Source organism: Lissotriton helveticus, chromosome 4_1 (genome assembly GCF_964261635.1).
Source record: "Lissotriton helveticus chromosome 4_1, aLisHel1.1, whole genome shotgun sequence".
NCBI lineage: Eukaryota > Metazoa > Chordata > Amphibia > Caudata > Salamandridae > Lissotriton > Lissotriton helveticus.
The window spans coordinates 1,438,708,500-1,438,729,354 of NC_136063.1; the positions used below are offsets into that span (position 1 = coordinate 1,438,708,500).

At 41.4% G+C, this 20,855-nt stretch overlaps 1 protein-coding gene across 9 annotated transcripts in view; it reads left to right on the forward strand.

Annotated features, from left to right (window-relative positions):
* The window catches only part of LOC144829156 (serpin B6-like), a 245,315-nt gene that overhangs the window by 38,508 nt on the left and 185,952 nt on the right, over positions 1–20,855 (forward strand). The window lies entirely within an intron of this gene.

Consider the following 20,855-nt stretch of genomic DNA (forward strand, 5'->3'; position numbering starts at 1 on the left):
CAGTGTAGGCTCTTCATAAAGGGTTTGACGTGATGTCGCATAGGCTGATGGGCAATCAGCCTTGCCGACTGATTTTGCACTAACTGTAGACAATGTAGTTGGTAAGCTGGGATACCGGCATATAGTGAGTTAGCATAATCAATGCGTGAGATTACCAGTGCTAATACGACCAGAGTCAAAGCCTCAGTGGTCAAGAATCTGCTAATCTTGCGGATTCTTCAGGGGTGGTAAAAACAGGAGGAGACCACTGCGCTGAATAACCTCCTAATACATGGGATTATGTTCTCCCTTTATAAACATTGCAGTATCAGATTTCTTTATAATCTGCAACTTGTGACGCACCCTGTTGCCGATAATAAAGAAAAGACTATTCTAATTTATTACAGTCTAGTACAGACGTCCCGCCTGCTGCCAGATATAGCAGCCAAGGTGAAGGGCAGTTCAGGCCACGGAGCATTATTGAAGCTTTGCTTTGCTTCTCTTTCTTCTGCCCTATCTTAATAGTTTACAATGACAATCGGAGAGAATTATTATTATTATTATTATTGTTTTTACACTCTTTGGATAGAGAAAAGCTAGAATCTTTCTGCATGTTTCTACACATTCTGAGCTACAGCAGCTTTTTATTTTTTAATACAAAATCTCACTTTAATGACCTGTTTCTAATATCTGTTTGACACAAATATCTAACAGGTTGTTGATCTGTTTAATTTTGCTCTAGAGGTTTTCTTTTTATACTTCATGTTTGCAAGCATGCTCTCTCTTTCATGTCAAATCACTACGCACCAAGGTTTGAAGGGGTTTGTAGGAAAGGTGATGGTGCGACCATGTATTATATGGGATAAAGTACCCCTTTGGGTACATGATAAGGATATTTCAAGTCACCTCGGACTTCTATAACCTTATAAAGGAACTCAACCTTCGGCCTCACTTCCTATATATGGTTATGAAACTTGCAATATCCTTAAAATGTGCAGCAGGGTGTACTTTCTCCCTTATATCACCCTTCTCTTCATTTGAATCAAACACCGCCATACAACATGTCAACTGTTCCGCTCCGTTTGTATCACTAAACCACACACCCACATAGCTTAAAAATCCAGACAGACAAGAGTAATTGTGCCAGCAATTCTTAGCATTTTAATTGATCATGTCAATTTCAACATACCATAGAGGTTTCTAATAATAATATTAACATGTTTTATATAGCTCTTAATACCACCGTTTATATTCCCTAAGCATTATAAAAGTTGTTACTATAATTTAATATGATGTCACAATTCATCAACCTGGAACTGATTGAATGAAGGGCTGTTCACACCAGGATTTGAAGATGTGACCTCCATTTTACTCACAGATGTCAGCAGCAGCGACCTAACTCATTGACCCACTTTGTTGTCTCAATATGTGAACTAGGGTTCATTCTAACGATAGACCATGTTCTCAAGAGCAGAAGAATGAGGAATTAACTATTTTTAATGTATGCAAAGAAAGTGACGAAATAGTCGTCACTGCATAGCATCCCCTTATCTACACCAATTTCCCGCTATGCAACTTTCTCACGGAGTGCAATTAGTGAACTCACATTCTTGATTTTTATTTCCAGGAACTTTATTGAGTTGGAATCTACCATCTGTACCTTTCCACCTCCCGTTATGGACTATTTATAGATTAAAAAGTTGAATATAATAATTAAAAGATTGATCTTCAGTTGTAAAGTATCTTGTGGGATTGTGTCAAATTGTAAGGGTTCTGCCTACTGCCAAACATTTGCACAGACTAGCACCACTTGGGCTGCCTCAACTTCCTAATTGCTCTACGAGTCCTAGAAATGATGACTGAATTTTGCCTTTGGCACACATAAGACACACATGCCGACCGTCCCAAGTATTTTTTTATTTTTTTTGTAAGAAGATCATTTCTGTTACCCATTTAATATACTCTAAAGGCCCTAGTGTGCCATGAAACTCTTACACCTACTGCAGTCTGATCAAGTTCAGTTGCATTACTAAAGAGAGAATCTAATGCTAAACTGGGGTGCGGATTTTGGGAGGCGAAGATGGCGGCGACCTGCTAGATCGCTGTTAGCAGCTCCTGACCAGTCCCGATGAGCACGCTGATGGACTGATAAGAGAAATGCTACGAACATACTATAATGTTATTGCCGCTTGAACACGACTCCTCCACAGCGTAATTACCTGCTCTGTGCTCCTTGATCCTCCGGTCGGCGTTAAGCAGAATGTTGGGGGAGAACTAAAGGGAGAGAATGTCGGCGGCAGCATGGACAGAGAAACAGGCAGGCGGCGCGGGTAACGCAGGAGAAAATCCGGCTTTGAGAGCACAGCTCTCACTCCTCGCCTCCCTGATCGGCTTCACGGTGATACGGCTGCTGAGTAGTATCCGCCCACCCCCAGGTGTACAGCCCTGATGGCAGCAGGCGGAAAGCACCGAGGACGGCACTCTCGCCAGTACAATGGCCCCGAAGAATGCAGCCATTATTGCAGCCGCGGCGAAAACCAGAGCTGCAAAACAAGCTCTCCGTGATCAAGAGATCATGAATAAACGCAGAGCGGCCGGCCTTGGAAATACGGGAAGCAGCACGGCGGTGGGGCCAGAAGAGGTAACACCTACCCGGAAAGCTGCGGCGAAATCCAATACCCCTACCCCCTCCGTGATTGCAATGCTACGACGTGTCCCCAGCCAGAAAGCTCCAAATACACAGCCAAAACAAATAACGGATACCTTCCCGGCATCCCCAGGACTGCTGAGTGTGGATTTTCAGGCCGAAACATCAGCGATTGCGGCGGAGTACGCAGAGAGAAATGCATCAGATACCTCTCCTGTATCTGCGGCTGAATGTCCGGGCTCATCTGGATCCTTGGAAGTCCCTCGAGCAGTTAAGGAGCCAAGAGGCCTCAGCGATAACTGGGCTGCAGATTCCAAATTTTATAGCAGCGGATCTCCTGGAGCCACAAGCAGGAAGAGGTATGTCCCCTGGGGGTAATGGCTGCGCAGCGCTTAGTGCGACTTTGAACTTAACTCCATATACACCAGAGTTACCTGCAATACCTACTCTGCCTCTTCATAATAATATACAGGGCCCGAATATCCCTTCTACCAGTGATTATGGGGGCAGTGCCACCAGGCTGGACATGGATGTACCCGTATCCATACCTATACCCATCTTATTAATAGAAAACGCCGGTGGAGAGAGTCATAATCCAACTGCACAGCCCGCCTGTAAAGTCCACCAGGTGTTCACCGAAGAGAATACAACTGATAAAGTGAATAAAATGGTTAATCTGCAGGGCAATGCAATTGAAGCCACAGAAACTGAGATGACTGAAATGACTGAAACAGATAGGATCTCGCAGATCCCACGGACTTTTACTCATTCTCAGAGGACATTAGCTGGTCGGGGGACACAGAGGGGGAGATTGAAGAACTGGAAGATGATGTGGAGTCAGTCATCAGCACGGAAAGTGATTTAGACCTACGTGCCAAGGGGTTACGGGACAGGCGGAAGACAGTATTAAAGAAGAAAAAGGGAGGTCATCACGGGGCAAATGACTTGGTATGGGACTATACTCCAACAAGTCATGGACTGAGCCAAAGTCATCTGCACCCTTCCCACACATCACAAGTCTCTCTCCCTGCCCAAGCAGTCTCAGTGGATCAAACAGAACAGTCTGGGGCCACACTAACCCAAGTTATGGACATAGTACTACAGGCTATCGCATCTCACCGCGAAGAAACATCTAAAGATGGGCGCAAGGCACGGGCTGCACTACAAAAAGTCCAAGGTGTTGTCCGCAAGCTCACTAAAACCGTAGGTACATTTAATGTCCGGTATGAATGAGATGGAAGACCGAATAGTCTTAAATGAAACTGAGGCAGCTACGACTCATGAACGAGTGGAGGCTCATGAAGCTGATCTTCAGGACGTGAGATGGAAACTCGAGGATTGCGAAAATCGGCTACGCCGAAACAACCTACGCGTCCTTGGTATTCCCGAAAAGAGCGCAGGGGAGGATTGCCGCTTATACATTATACAGCTTTTTCGCGACACCCTTCCTGAACTCTTTAGCTGGGATTGGAGCTATGAGGTACAACGGGCCCACAGAGTTCCATTAACACTAAAAACCACAGCAACAACAGGGAAATATCCACAAGCAGTCTTGGTTTACTTCGGGAACTTTTCACTTCGGCAAGCCATCTCGGATAAAGTTACACCTGATAAACGCCGCAGCAGAGAATCGTTCTCATATTTTGTGCGCCCAGACTTCTGCCACTTTACAGTGGAAAGGAGATGGCACCTTAGACAGCTAATTAAGCCCTTTCTAGATTAAAAAAGCGATGGTGTATCTTAACAATCCAGTCAAACTGAAAGTTATATATGGTGGGCAAACAAAGTATTTTACTTCGGAAGTTAAGGCAAAGGAGTACTTGGAGAGCATAAAATAAACATAACTACATCCCTTTGAATCTAGATCTGGAATGTGGATCGATATCTATGGTAGCACTGACGGGTAGTGTAGTTTAGAATGATCACAACACTAATGTCTTAAGCAGGTATGATATCAATGTATAAATAATGTTCAATTGATGGCTTCATTATGATATTATGGACTTCCTTGCATATATTCCGTATTATTGCAATATGAAATTAGTTTTGTACTTGTTTTTGTATTTATTCTCTTTTCAGTTCCTTTTCCTTATTTTTCTCTTTCTTATTCTTATGGCTGTGTGCTTGTCTTGTACTGGTCAGGCAGCGCTAATCCATCGTCACAGACTCTTATAGAGTCTAATTGCCTTTTTTTGGGTGTAAGGGGGGAGGGCTCTGTCGGGGAGGGGGGTGGGGACACGGGGGGGGGGGGGGGAAAGAATAAAAAATGAGCAGGTCAAAGGGCACAATTAATTCAGTAATTAACACAATTGTTGAGGCAGTAAATGAGGTTCAATGTATGAAACCAAGAAAACAAACCATCTATTATAACACTAGGTATGGTCTGATTTTTGGAAAGAGACTATGGGGAAGTTAAAACTCGGGTGCTGGAATGTAGCGGGTCTTAACGACAGGGGGAAGAGGGCACAACTATGTCAAGCAATACACCAAGGTTCATGGGATATTATATGCTTACAGGAGACCCACATCCCAATAGGTGAAATAGATCAGTTAAAAATCCCTGGGTTTAACATTCTTGTTTCAACCACACAGACATCTAGGACACTGGGTGTAGCCATCTTAGCGAGCGCCTATTTGGGTAAACCAACGCGAAAAATGGCGGATCCCCGCGGCAGGTGGACTAATATACAGCTTGACATAGGCATTACCATTTGCTCGATCTACGGGTCTAACTTGGACGAGCCTGCTCTATTTAATGACTTAGAACTCGAGCTGGCATCTTGGACCGGCTCACTCATAATATGTGGGGACTTTAATATAACAATGGGCCATCCACAGAACAGACAAGTTCAGCATACTTGCGTAGGACGTAAGCCCAAGGTATTTAGGGCAGTGCAGTAATTGATGGCCAGCCACAATTTAAGAGACATCTGGACTCTGAAGAATAAAGGGGACCCGGGATACACGTATTTTTCCTATCCCCACAATAAATACGTACGTATCGATTTATGTAATGTCAACTGCTGACATTGCCCTAAATGCTGTAATAACTAAAGCCCCCAAGACGATATCAGATCATAACGCTCTCTCTGTTGTATTTGATATTGCCAGTTACAAGAGATTATATCCTCAATGGTCATTCGATCGTAAGCTTCTTGCTAATCAAGAATATATAACACACATAAGGCTATGGACTAAAGAGTTTTTTGAGCTTAACCAATACAGCGCGTCCAGGGTGGTTGTCTGGGATTGTTACAAAGCAGCTCTAAGGGGAGAAACTGTCTCTTTTGTAGCCACGCGTAAAAAAGACCGTGACAGGCTGGCTGCACAGTTAAACAATGAACTAATAAACCTAGAGCACTTACACGCTACCCAAATCCATCTTGGGGAACAAACTGAAGATACTCTCTGTAAGATTTTGGTTTTAAAAGCCGAGATTAATAGCGATCTATCACAAAAAGCAGCAGAAACTCTTCAGGTAAACCGGAATAAAATATATGAAACCGGAGAAAATGTGGGGAAACATCTGGCCCTTAGAACCCGCCAGAAGCAATCACACAATTCCATTCAAACCATTGAATACGGAGGACAGAAACACACCTCCTCTGAAGGTATAGCAGCGTCATTTCAAGATTATTACCGGAAGTTATACCAAAATGAAGATCAACAGTGAACACCTAATACTAAAGAGTTTTTGAATAACTGGCTCATAGAAACAAATCTTGGTAAAACCATCGATGAAATAAAAAGGGAAGACCTTGAAAAAGAGGTTTCAAGTTCTGAGGTAGAATTAGCTCTAGCAGAACTGGCTACTGGAAAAGCAGCCGGACCAGACAGAATACCCTTAGATCTGTATAAGCTGCTTGGTAATCTTATCCTCCCATTCCTCTACGACTTATTTCTTGGTGTGCAATGGCATGGCAAACCCCCTGAGTCTTGGAAACACACAAATATAGCCATCTTCCCAAAAAAAGATAAACCACCGGAACAAACCTCCTCATACCGCCCAATCTCGCTTATCAACTCAGACTCAAAGATTTATGCCAAGATTTTTGCCAACCGTCTCAGTAGGATTGTCGAACAACTGGTTTCCCCCTGGCAGCACGGTTTTATTCCTGGTAAGAGTACGATAGATCATACTCGTAGAGCCATCTCCCTTTTTGACATCATGGGAGTAGAGGGAGGCCAGATGTCGATGATCCTATTGGATGCTGAGAAGGCCTTTGACCGGGTCTCATGGTAGTTCCTATGGGAGGTGTTAGCGACTAACAATCTTGGCCCGGTCTTTATAAAATCCATTAAGGCCCTCTATGTCGACCCTACGGCAAAAATTATGGTAGGGGGTAGCGAATCAGAGTTTATTAACATCCAGAGGGGCACGCGGCAAGGTTGCCCGTGCTCCCCGTTACTCTTCGCTCTCTTTATTAACCCACTTATCCTTAAACTTATTACCTCACCAGTAATCGAACCAGTTAAAGTAGGCTTGTATAATACCAAAGTATTGGCCTATGCCGATGACGTGGCGGTATTAACACCAAACCCCACAGAGGCAATTGATGAGATCGAAGAAATTACACGGTCTTTTGGTTTATACTCAGGATACTCCCTGAATAGGGATAAGACGATGGTTATCTGCACCGAGAATACATCTTTTGTTAGCCAATATAGAGTTAACAACGCGGTGTATCTGGGTGTAAACATCTCGCCTAAAATAAATGAAATTAACCAGCTAAATTATGACCCGCTTATTAAGAAAGTTTAGAAAGATCTTCTCAGAGTTAATAATCTCCATCTTTCTATAATTGGCAGGGGTAATTACATTAAAATGAGTGTGTTCCCAAAAATACTATACCTGTTTCGGGCAATCCCTCTTTTGGTCGACAATGATATAATTAAAAATCTAGATTCTGTTATGTCGAGATTTATTTGGGATTACGGCAAAGTTAGAGCACTACCTAAGCTAACTCTACCATATCTCAGAGGAGGATTAGCAATACCAAATTTAACATACTATTCATGGGCGACCCTCCTGCAACAAATGACCATCCTCTTTGTTACTCGAGCTCCAGTAAGCATTAACCGGGATCAGGCTATACCCTCAATATATGAATTATCACTAGGAGATAGGACACCCCCGCGCCGCACGGCCACCAGCTGCTGCGTGTGCCTCCTTGCCTAACTGCCTCGCCGCCCGGCTGCCGCCGCGTGACCACGCCCCCTCCATCGAGCGGCGTGGTCCGTGCTCGCCGCTTCTCACCCTGGTGTATTAATTTTTGGAACTGTTGTATTTTGTTTAATCTTTACTTCTGTTCTGCCTGTTTTGCTGTTTTCTGTCTGTAACTGCCCTCCGTCTTCCCTCCCCGCTTCCCGCCACCGCCGCTTACCCCGTCCCTTTTTGCCTTCTGTACCCTCTCCGCTCCCGCCTCCCAGCTGCTCCGCCCCGCGCACTTGGCCATATATGGCGACCGTGCGACGCAGGTGAGTGTGACCTAGTTCTAGGACACCCCCGCGCCGCACGGCCACCAGCTGCTGCGGGTGCCTCCTTGCCTAACTGCCTCGCCGCCCGGCTGCCGCCGCGTGACCACGCCCCCTCCATCGAGCGGCGTGGTCCGTGCTCGCCGCTTCTCACCCTGGTGTATTAATTGTTGGAACTGTTGTATTTTGTTTAATCTTTACTTCTGTTCTGCCTGTTTTGCTGTTTTCTGTCTGTAACTGCCCTCCGTCTTCCCTCCCCGCTCCCCGCTTCCCGCCACCGCCGCTTACCCCGCCCCTTTTTGCCTTCTGTACCCTCCCCGCTCCCGCCTCCCAGCTGCTCCGCCCCCCGCGCACTTGGGCGACCGTGCGACGCAGGTGAGTGTGACCTAGTTCTAGGACACCCCCGTGCCGCACGGCCACCAGCTGCTGCGTGTGCCTCCTTGCCTAACTGCCTCGCCGCCCGGCTGCCGCCGCGTGACCACGCCCCCTCCATCGAGCGGCGTGGTCCGTGCTCGCCGCTTCTCACCCTGGTGTATTAATTGTTGGAACTGTTGTATTTTGTTTAATCTTTACTTCTGTTCTGCCTGTTTTGCTGTTTTCTGTCTGTAACTGCCCTCCGTCTTCCCTCCCCGCTCCCCGCTTCCCGCCACCGCCGCTTACCCCGCCCCTTTTTGCCTTCTGTACCCTCCCCGCTCCCGCCTCCCAGCTGCTCCGCCCCCCCGCGCACTTGGCCATATATGGCGACCGTGCAACGCAGGTGAGTGTGACCTAGTTCTAGGACACCCCCGCGCCGCACGGCCACCAGCTGCTGCGTGTGCCTCCTTGCCTAACTGCCTCGCCGCCCGGCTGCCGCCGCGTGACCACGCCCCCTCCATCGAGCGGCGTGGTCCGTGCTCGCCGCTTCTCACCCTGGTGTATTAATTGTTGGAACTGTTGTATTTTGTTAAATCTTTACTTCTGTTCTGCCTGTTTTGCTGTTTTCTGTCTGTAACTGCCCTCCGTCTTCCCTCCCCGCTCCCCGCTTCCCGCCACCGCCGCTTACCCCGCCCCTTTTTGCCTTCTGTACCCTCCCCGCTCCCGCCTCCCAGCTGCTCCGCCCCCCGCGCACTTCGCCATATATGGCGACCGTGCGAACGCGCAGCGTTGACGCGCAGCGGGCGCGCCGATTGTGCGCCGAAGGCGCGCCAAAGGTAAGCCCGTCTGCGCCCGTCCGCGCCTGGACCGCGCCCAGTGCCAGGACCCCTGGCCCCCGCCGACGGAAGACGACCCGACTGTCCTACAGCGCCACAGAACTCGTCGCACTCAACACCGGCAGATTCCCTGGATGCCACCAAGCCACCCCGAAGCACACCCACGGACCCTTCAGTTGCAACGCCTGCAAGTTCACCTGCATCCGGACCTGCCCCACACCAGCACCTGGCAAACCGAACACCAGCAGCAACCACCTCAAGTGCATCCTCCTCAACACCCGCTCCGTCCAGACACGCCATCGAACTCTGGAACCTCCTAGACACCACAGCCCCGGACGTTGCCTTCCTCACAGAGACCTGGATGAACGCCTCTTCAGCGCCCGACATCGCCATCGCCATCCCTGAGGGCTACAAGATCACCCGGAGGGACCGCACCGCCAACCAGACGGGAGGAGGCATCGCCATCATCCACAGGAACACCATCCGGATCACGACCAGCACCGACAACTCCCTTAACACCGCGGAACACCTGCACTTCCAGATCCACACCGACCCGAAGACCACCCTCAGAGGCACCCTGATCTACCGACCCCCGGGACCACGCACCCAATTCAGCGAGGACATCGCCGACTTCTTCAGCCCGCATGCCCTCCCCTCCGCTGACTACATCCTCCTGGGGGACCTCAACTTCCACCTGGAGAATGATCCAGCGGGCTATAGAAAATATATCATAAACTACGCTACCCAACTTTATAACCTATAAACAAAATTCTATACTAAACATGGACCCATTTATGAACCTGATATATTTTGGGCCTACTGAATCAGGTGGTCAGAATAAATCTATATACACATTATCTACACAATATATACAATTTTATACATTTGCAGAAAGAATATTGTCATTAGAATAAAACTCAACCATTTAAACGACCACCATAGGCGACGTGATCTAGCTAAAGGTAACCTATACTTCTAAATAACCAAGACCAGCTTGTTTGTCAAAAGTAAGATTTTATTTTCTAAATTATGGTATATAAATTGTAAGTTTTATAATTGAATTTTATTAGCATTAAAGCAAGCATGATGGTAAGAAATAAGAAAATTACAATTTAAGCAATTGAATCAATTTAAAGAATTTATATAAAGTTTAGCATTTCTAAAACCTATTTCCCTAACTGAGCTAAATAGACAGAAATTAAAGTAAAGTTCTTTGAGGATTCTTACGTGCTCCACGCAAAGTCCAGCAGCACATCACCCTCATCGGAAAGTCAGAAAGCAGCAGCCAGCCCAACCCTAAGGGCATGACTTTTTATACCTTTCTACGCTAACTAAACTAGCAAAGGAAAGTTTTCAGAAATACTCGACGTCCCATTGGCTGAGAGTGACAAGTGACATGTCACCCGATTCTTAAAAAATTCCACAAAATCATGTCTTACAAAGACCATTGTCTCTTCCACGTGAAGCCAGAGGCTTCCTGCGATTGCAACTTTGTTTTAAGTCATCCTCGCAGCTTCCATAGTCTTACGGTGCAACTTCCGCGGATGCCAAGTTAAGGACTGACAAAAAGTTCACTTTCGACCTTGGCCATGTCCGACAGAATGATGTCAGCTCATCAGTTTTTGCTTTGTGAATGTAGCTTCAATAAACGTTTTAATTCAGAATGGGCGTCTCGTGACTTTCTGCAGAATTACAGATCAGCTTTTATTTTGCGGCTCAAATAGCTAGGCCTCAAAAGCAGGCAACTTATGATTTCTAGTATAAAACAAACACAAGAAAAGTATTAATGTAAGAAATAAAGTATATTCTGTATCCACCCCATGGTTTACTAAATAATTAGCCCACCCGATTAATCAAAATGTTACCTAGCCATTGCAAACAAATAAAGCAGCGTTTATATTTACCAGTCTCCGTTTTTCTATGAGACCCATATGCACCTAGAATAGTAGAAATGACATCACACAGACAAGAAAAAGCAAAACAAGCACATGCTTATTTTAAATATGCAGCAGTTAGTAATGACAAAAACGAAAACAATAAATTATTTTATTATTTTGCACTAACAAAAAGATGCAACATTTATGCACGTTTATGAGCACACATGTTAGTCCCCCCACGTGTAAAGTTTAATCTAGGTTGTATAAGCACGACATATCACAAATCATTAATAATTTTATTCATGTTATGGAAATGTGACTTTGCGAGTTTAAACAAAATTTTGTTTTCTATCTCGCTCCATCAACTCCCTCATCTGGTGATTAACAAATCACCACACCAGCACTCAAAATTTTGGTAAATTTAATTTATAAGAAATCGATTCAAATTCATTGTATTAGTAAACCTAAAAGTCTGTTTCAGCATAATCTTTACAATTAACATGACGCTCTCTATGTAACTCCTGCAACTCAATCTCCCTTTCCTCTTCTTTTCTGAGTTTATAAATTCTCTTCTTTTCTCTTAAATGCTTCTTTCTTTTATGCAACAGACAACCTACTTTAGTCAAAATAAAAATGAATATAATTATAATCAAAGGTGCCAGAATCTTGCCAAGAATTGAACTTCCGATATTATGAAACCAGTTTTTAATTGCTTGAAACCTATTTGAAAGTTTCCCAGTAAAATCTTCTTCTTCTAAAGGAATTATTTCAGAATGCATTTGTGTAATATTCTTAATATACATTTCAATATTTTTACTTTCATCCGGTATATATGTACAGCAATGTTGGACATGTAAAATGCCACAGACTCCTCCCTCTTTTGCTAGGAGTATGTCTAAAGCAAGACGATCTTGAATTACCATGGATCTAATAGCAATAACTTCAACATTCACTAATTGAAACCCATCAGCAGTGTCAGTTGATAATCTATCAACTATAGTGGATAATTTTCTGATTCTCCCTGCATTTAGGGTTATACCAACAAAAGGTATTACAGCTTGGAAAATATCTCCCAGAACTTCAGTAAAAGTTTCTCTTTTAGCTCTATTTACATAATTGTGTATTTTAAACAATCCTTCTGAATCTCTGTCAACATGAAACACTTTAGGAAAAACAATTCCCACATAACAAGTTCCATACCAATGGTCTGGAAGGTTGTAGTAGGCTTTATCACCACAAACAAAATAAATTCCAGGAAAGATAGGATCTTTTCCACCTTTAAATCCCCAACCTCCCATAATCTGATAAGTATCTTCACAGTTGCTTGCACCTACAAAATAATTATCAAAAAGTGTGTTATCTCTTCTAATGCAAAGCTTTCCACTAACAGGTTTGTCTATGTGAATTGCAATATTTTCAAGCATTTTGCCATTCAATTTCTCATCCTCTTTTTGCCAGAATGATGACTTAGTCTGCTTGACTAATTCATTTCTCTTATAAATTGCTCTTCTCTCCTCAACCATATTCAGAAATTTCTTTCCTTCAGCACTTAATTTACATGTTAGATTATTCTTGTAAGCATACTCATAAGTGAGTTCGTTAGTAACAAGGAAATATTCTCTCAATTGTTTAGCTTTCTTATGCTTATTTAAAGCATTATCAATCTTAACATTAGCAAAAATCTCATCATAATTTGAATAGTAATATTCTAAACGACCAGTTTGATAAAATAAACTAGTTAATACACTACATGTAACAGCATAAGTGAGAGGAAGCATATTATATGTTACTCCCTCAGAAACAGAAGCGGGTAACTTAACGCATACATAACAATCCTTTGCATCCATTACCTTTACATATTCACTCAAAAGCTTTGTGAAAGTATTGCTTGAAAAATCACCTATTGATTTATCTTGATGAATGTTAGGCTGATGATCAATTACTTTTGCAGATGCACTATGTTTAGTTTGGCTAACCAGAGCTTTGCTTGTTATGTTAACTTTGTGTAATTCTCTATTCATTTCTAAAGGTATAATCACAGCTAGTACCAACCAGAGCAGAACTAAAATGAGCAGACACACCAGAGTCATCTTACAGCATCTTTTAAAAACAGAGCATTTTGAAGTGCTCTCCTTAATGTAAGGCATTTTTAGGTTAGTTTTAGCCTCAAAAATAAAATAAAAATAAAAATAAATTTTAAAATTTATATACACCCCCCTTTTAAAATATTTTTCTTTTTATAACCCTAAACAAGATTTCTTCGACCTTATGTCATACATAAGTTTTCTTCTATTAGACAGTTTTCTTCGACCTTGTGTCAACTAACAGGATTTCTTCAGCCTTATGCCAATTTAATAAATTTGTACTTCAGTCATTGTCACTAATTTCTTGGATTTCGTTTTCTTCTTCACTACTATCATATATGTCTATAACAGGTGGAATTACTAAGTAAGTCCACTCAGGAGACTTGTATTTCTGGTTTGGTCTAATTATTCTCTTCCCTTTTCTCGATATCACCTCTATTTTTCTTCCAACTCCAACCTCTTTTCCAGGACTCTTTTGACTACTTATTTCTTCAACTTGTTCTATTGGCTTTTTAATCAATCTGACTCTCAATCTTCCACCAGGCCAGTAGTCTGCTTTTCTCACGTACTTTTTCTTTGGTTCAGAATTATTCGATTCAGATTTCCAAGTCCTTTTCTTTCTGCTTTCACTTCCACCTTCCACGTCACTTTCCTCAGTTTCGTAGTCTGAAATTTCAATTGACTCAGGAACTTCTCTATACGGCAATTTCACTCCTTCAGGAACTTCACTTTGTCTTCCATCACTGGTACTCGGTAATTCGATCTCCTCCTCTTCCTCGATTACCTCTAGCTTCCCAGATTTCGGATTTTTGTTCCTTACTTCAGAGCTTGTTCTCTGCCTTTCGATACTCTCCTGGTCTGAAACTTCTTTTGGTTCAGCTTCTCTGTCTTCAACATAGACAACCGAATCCTCAGTTATCTTTCCTTTTAACAGATTCTCTTCACCTTCAGAATCTATTTCAATTATTTCTAAGTCTTTTCTTGTCAGATTTCCATTCACTGGCACAGTTTCCAGATGTCGACTTTCTTGTCGATCTTCAGAATCTGGAATTACTTCACCTTCTGTTCTGTCTTCTGCTTCAGAATCAGAGTCATCTGTGGTATCACTTTCAACATCAGAATTCTCAGGAGTTGGTATTGGAATAGTATGACTTGGATGAATCCAGCGCTTCAATCCTCTGCACTTTACAGCATTAGTAGTGATCAAGATTACCTGCCTAGGTTTCTGCCATCTAGGAGATAGACAATTCCTCCTCCGATGTACTTTCGTTCTGACCCAGTCTCCAGGTCTCAGATCATGTGTCAAAACTTTGTCATTTGATTGTGCTTCAGTTCCCACCTGATTAGACACAGAAGTTACCATATCAGATAACCTTTTACAGTAATCCAAAATTGCACTGTCATTTATGCTCAATAGTTTACCTACAGGTACAAAAGCTTGCCTCATAACTCTTCCCATCAAAATTTCATGAGGACTCAAACCTGTCTTTTTATCTGGTGTACTTCTTATTGACATCAAAACAAGTGGAAGAGCATCAGTCCACTTAACTCCTGTCTCTAGACACATTTTTCCAATTCTGTTTTTGATAGTTCCATTTATTTGTTCAACTACACCTGATGCCTCTGGTCTGTATGCACAGTGTATTTTCTGCTCAATGCTCATAGCTTCGCAAATTAACTTCAACAGTTTATTATCAAAATGACTTCCTCCATCACTCTCAATAGTGACTGGAAAACCGTACCTTGGGATGATTTCTCTGAGCATTAGTTTTGCTACTGTAATTGAATCACAATGTCGTGTAGGAAAAGCCTCTACCCACCTTGAGAACAAGCATACAATTACAAGTACATATTTCAAACAGTTGTGTAAGGGCATTTCAATGAAATCTATTTGTAACCTGGTAAAGGGACCACCCTCTCGACCAATTATTCCTGTCCCCACCACTGATTTTCTGTTTGGATTCATTTGTTGGCATGATAAACACCTTTGACAAAAAGATTCTGCAATTGTTCTGAATTTGGTATTGAACCATGTTTCTCTAAAAAGTCTGACCATGGAATCTCTTCCTAAATGTGCAGGACCATGATATAATCTGGCCATGTCAGAAATCATGCAATTTGGTAAAACTACTCTGCCATCTTTGTAAACCCACACTCCATCTTCATCACGTTGTCTACAATCTGATCTTAACCATAGGTCTTTTTCTTCATCATCTGCTTCGTTTTGTAAATCTCTAATCTCATTCCATGTTTCTACAATAGTTGTTAGCATTAATGAATTTGAATCAGTTTCTGTACTTCTATTCCGATTGTAAGAATAATTTTTCCTTGCGCAGTACTTTGCTGTTTCATCTGCGAAGGCATTTCCTTTGGAAATATAATCAGTCCCTCTAGTGTGTGCTGCACACTTGACTATGGCAATTTCTTTTGGCAATTGTATTGCTTCAATTAATCTTCTAATGAATACCGCATTTTTAATTGGTGATCCTGTTGATGTCATGTATCCTCTCTGTGACCAGAGTTGTCCATAATCATGCACAACTCCGTACCCATACTGACTATCAGTAATGATGGTAACTCTTATATCTTTTGATATTTCACATGCACGAATTAAAGCAATCAATTCAGCCACTTGTGCTGAACGAACTCCTTCAAGACATGATGCTTCTTTAATGTTTTCGACTGTACAAACTGAGTATGAAGCTTTCAAGACACCACCTTCGGATCTTAAGCATGAGCCATCTACAAAGTAGACAAAATCCGATTCAGGCAAAGGTCTGTCTTTGATGTCTTTCCTTGGTTTTGTGCAGAATTCCATGACATCTAAACATTCATGTTCTGTCTCAATGTCATTAACGATTTCTGAATCAGGCAGTAATGTAGAAGGATTCAGATTCAAACATCTTGAAATCGAAACATTATCTGCTCCTAGTATGATTTTCTCATACTTTGTCAATCTGCTACTTGTTAAATGTTGAGTCTTACCTCTTGTCAGTAATATTTCAACTGAATGAGGCACAAAAACTTTTACAGGAAATCCCATAATGATTCCTTCACTTTGTTCAAGACTGATACTTGTAGCTGCAACTGCTTTTAAACAACCTGGTAATGCTTTTGCAATTGGATCAAGAACTGCAGAGAAATATGCAATAGGTTTCTTTAGGTTTCCATGTCTCTGAATTAACACAGATAATGCACATCCTTCTCTCTCACTGCAATACAGTTCAAAATCTTTCTCATAATTTGGCATACCCAAAGCAGGAGCTTGGCATAAGCTCTTTTTCAAGTTTTCAAAAGATTCCATCTCAACATCATTGAGAATAATTGGATCTTTTACATCTGATTTGGTCAGTCTTTGTAGTGGTTTCGCTATTACTGAAAATCCACTTATCCATTGTCGACAGTAACCTACCATTCCCAGGAACATTCTGACCTGTCTTTGTGTTCTTGGCGGTAACATTGCTTGAATCATTTTTATTCTCTCTATTGTTACTTGTCTTTTTCCCTTTGCAATTCTGTGACCAAGATATTTCACTTCCTGTTTGCAAAACTGTAGTTTTGCTGGGGACACTTTATGTCCTTCTTCTGCAAGGCGATTTAACAGAATTATTGTGTCTGCTACACAATTTTCTCTTGTCTTAGCAGCTATTAACAAATCATCAATATACTGCACTAACGTAGACCTACCTGGTAAGTCTAAATCTTCTAATGATCTTTTTAACAGTTCGTTAAAGATTGAAGGACTTTCTGTATAGCCCTGAGGGATTCTTGTCCATCCAAGGGTCTTACCTTGGAATCTGAAAGCAAAGATTTCATAACTGTCTGGGTGTAGAGGAACAGTAAAGAATGCATTGCAAAGGTCAATGACTGTGTACCATTCAGCATCATATGGAATCTGAAATAGAATCACTGCTGGATTTGGAACCACAGGACAACATGGAATAACAATTTGATTAACCTTTCTCAAATCTTGTACGATCCTAAATGTTCCGTTAGCCTTTTTAACTCCCATAATTGGTGAATTACAAGAGCTACTCTTCATTTCTTCCAATACACCTTGCTTGATTAATTTTTCAATTACAGGTGTAATACCTTCAATTGTCTCTGTTTTCATTTTATATTGTGGAGTGTTTGGAAATTCTATTCCCTGCTTCAATGCAATTTTAACAGGATCTACGTTTTTCATCAGACCCATCTCATTCCCAGTAAAATCCCATATCTCAGATTTCACTGTTTCTTTTAGCTCTTCAGGTAAATCTTTTTCTTCAAATGCAGGAAACAATTTTGTTTCTTCTGCTTCCATCATCATCATTGTCATTCTGTACAAACCATCTTCCTCCATTGTTTGTAATTCAACTCCTTCAGGAGAACAATATATTCTGCAATTCATTTTACATAAGATGTCTCTGCCTAATAGATTTACTGGACTACTATTACAAACCACAAATCTGTGTTTGTCTCTGTAATTTCCAATTTCAACTGGTACTGGATCAGTTAAGTCTGTTTTAATTTGCTGATTACTTACTCCGACAACTTGGATGGTATCCCCAGAGAGAGGTAGGTTTTCAATTTCCACTGATCTAACAGTAGAACGGGTAGCACCAGTGTCCACTAGAAAAGTGATGTCTACATCATTAACTTTCCCGTTTACATAAGGACCAGACTGGTCAACCTCAAGAGTGGCTCCAACAACACACTCTTCCTCCTCTCTCGGGCACCGTCAGCAATAATCATCAGAATCACTGTCTTGGCTTTCTGTCAATAAAAATTGTTGTGAAGCATTTTGCATTTGAACCCTTTGCTGCTTTTGCTGTTTTTGTGGTTTTATTACCTGTTCACATCCCTGAAATCCCACGTTTGGATTATATTTTTGAACTCCCCCACAATTCGGAAAAGGTGGTTGTGGCAACTGGTCTTGACGATTATTCACCTGTTGTTGTTGCTGTTGTTGTAACTGTCGCTGAATATTAAATTCATTTAACCCCTGTTGCATCTGTAGCTGTTGCTGCACGTTAACACCATTCTGCATCTGTGGATTCAATAAGGGATTCTTTAAGTTTCTAGGAGGATGAGGACACTCGTCCCTCCAATGTCCAATTTCGCCACAATTAAAACAAGGTAATCTTTGTTTCAGCTCTTCTATCTTTGGGCTAAATTTCTTTTGGAAATTATTACCTTTAAACTTTCCTTGTATCTGGTTCGTATTTCCAGTTTGAACAAAATTAGTGTTCTTATTTCCCATGCTGGCAATCTGTTGCTCAGCCACTTTTACCTGTGCCCACATGGCTTTCTCCTTCAGCTTCTTCTGTTTTACTTCTAATTCATCGCTACAATATTTTGCTTTTCTCAGAATATCATCAATAGATAGTGCTTGCCATCCGACAATACTAGTTCTGATCATTTCTCCAATTTCAGGTTTTAGTCCATAAACAAATCTATAGATAAAATGACTCATGTCTTTCTCATCTAATTTCTCATAACCACTGTATTGTTTAAAGATTAACAGTAGTCTTTCATAAAAAGAATGAACTGATTCTTTTGTTTCCTGCTCTGTTCTTTCTATTTTAACCCAATCAACTTCTTTGGGTGGAATTTTGTTTTTCATCCAAACAATTACTTTCTCGTAAAAATCCATTACGAGTGGATTTGGGGCACCTGTTTCTTTGATTCGCTCAGGTTCTGTTTTTGGCCAACTAATAGATATTTTACATTCTGTCCAAAGATCAGATGGAACAACAATGTCAAAAAATCCATCCAAATCAATCCACAGAACTTTTGACACTTTGATAAATCTATCGACTTGCCTGTACCACTCAACAGGTTTCTCTCTTAATTTAGGAAAATCATTTGTGAATAACAGAATGTCTTGTCTCGACCATGGGACATGAACATATCCTCCACCTGCAACTTCTCTCATTGGAAATTGTTTTGACATTCTTTCTAATCTTTCATCTTCCTTCCTTTTGGTCCATTTCACTCTCCATTTGTTCAGTTCTCCTAGCTTTTTGATATAGACAATTAAATCTTTAATGTGAACTATTCTTCCCATTGAGTTCAAACTCTCAATGTCGCTTTCTGAGAAATCTAATCTGTAATGTTTTGCAAAATTCTTTTGTTTACTCACATCGATTTCAAGTTCTGCAGCTAGATCCTCTAATTGATCATATTTATTTTTCGTTTTCCATTGAATACTTTTGCAAATGAATAATAGTTCATCATCCCGATAGTAATTTAAACTATCTGGGCCAATTGTTCCAATTATTAATTCTTCAATATTTGCTTTTAATTTGGCCACATCAAGCTTTGGTGTAGTTACCCTGACTTCAGGACTTCCTACATCTGACATAGCACCCATTGGTGTTTTTGGAGATAAATCCTCATTAAAGGTTAAATCAGGCATTCTCGATCTAGAAGTGTTTAATTCTGTCAAATCTGAATAAAATTTTTCAGCAGGCTTTTGAATTTCTGTATTTAAAGGAATAGTTAATCCAGTTTTGTTTGTATTTCTTTGATCAAATATAGGCTGAACAGGACCTATTGTTACTGGAACTGTGACAGCTTCCATGCCTTTTGTCATTCTTTTAATTAATTCTTCTTTAGACCTTAAGTATTCATTATAATCATCATCCTCAACATTTCTTGTTTCTCTAGTATAATCTTTTGGAGGTTCCCTTGCTCTTGGAGTCATTGAAAAATGTCTACCCTCATTTCGAGCATTCTCAAATTCTGGTCTTCTAGGAGTTTCAGTGATTTCACAATTATTTGGATAAAGTTTAGGAGCTTCATTAATTGGAGGTGCACTCGGTGAAGTTTCAGTAGAAACCACCGGAGTAGACCATGATCTAGGAGGTCTCAAAGGCTGATTAGGCTGTTTCTTTCTAGCAGTTGTATATATTTCTTCCATAACTGCATCCTCAGATTCACTTTCCATAGATTTCCCTGTAGGAGAACCCATTACCATTTCATGAATTAAATACAATCCTTCACTCATGTTTCCCTGTCTCCACATTCGTAATCTATCTTCATGAGTTTCTCTTTTCCATGATGGATTTTTAGAAGGTCTTTTAATTCCACTAGCTTCTCTTTGTAACTGATACATTTCATCTTCCCACTCAACTAAAGCTTCAAATTGAGTTGGTCTCGGTTTCGGAACAAGAGCATTCATTTTCTCTCGTAAGTTTCTTAAAACTCTTACATTAAATGAACCATCATCAGGCCAAGCCAAAACACCATCGTTTTTAGTATAACGTTTCCAACTGTCGAACCATAAGACAGTATGATATCCGTATTCACCTTCCATGTACGCTGCAGGTGTTTTATACTTATGAAGTAGTTTACCACCTCGCGTTTCGATTTTCTTGTCAGGTGAAAATAAATTCTTAAATTTCTGAAATAATGTTGTCTTTTTCTCAACATGTTTAAAATGATAACTCATTTTTAAAAGTAAAATTTAATTCACAAAATCGTTCGTAAAATATTTCCGGGATGTTCCGCAAACAACCAATCCGTGCGCGAAACACACTAACAAGCCAATGGCAGTTGAGCTGCGTCAGTTTCCTGCTCAACCAATAAATTTAGAGTTTTTCTGAAGGACCAATCAGCT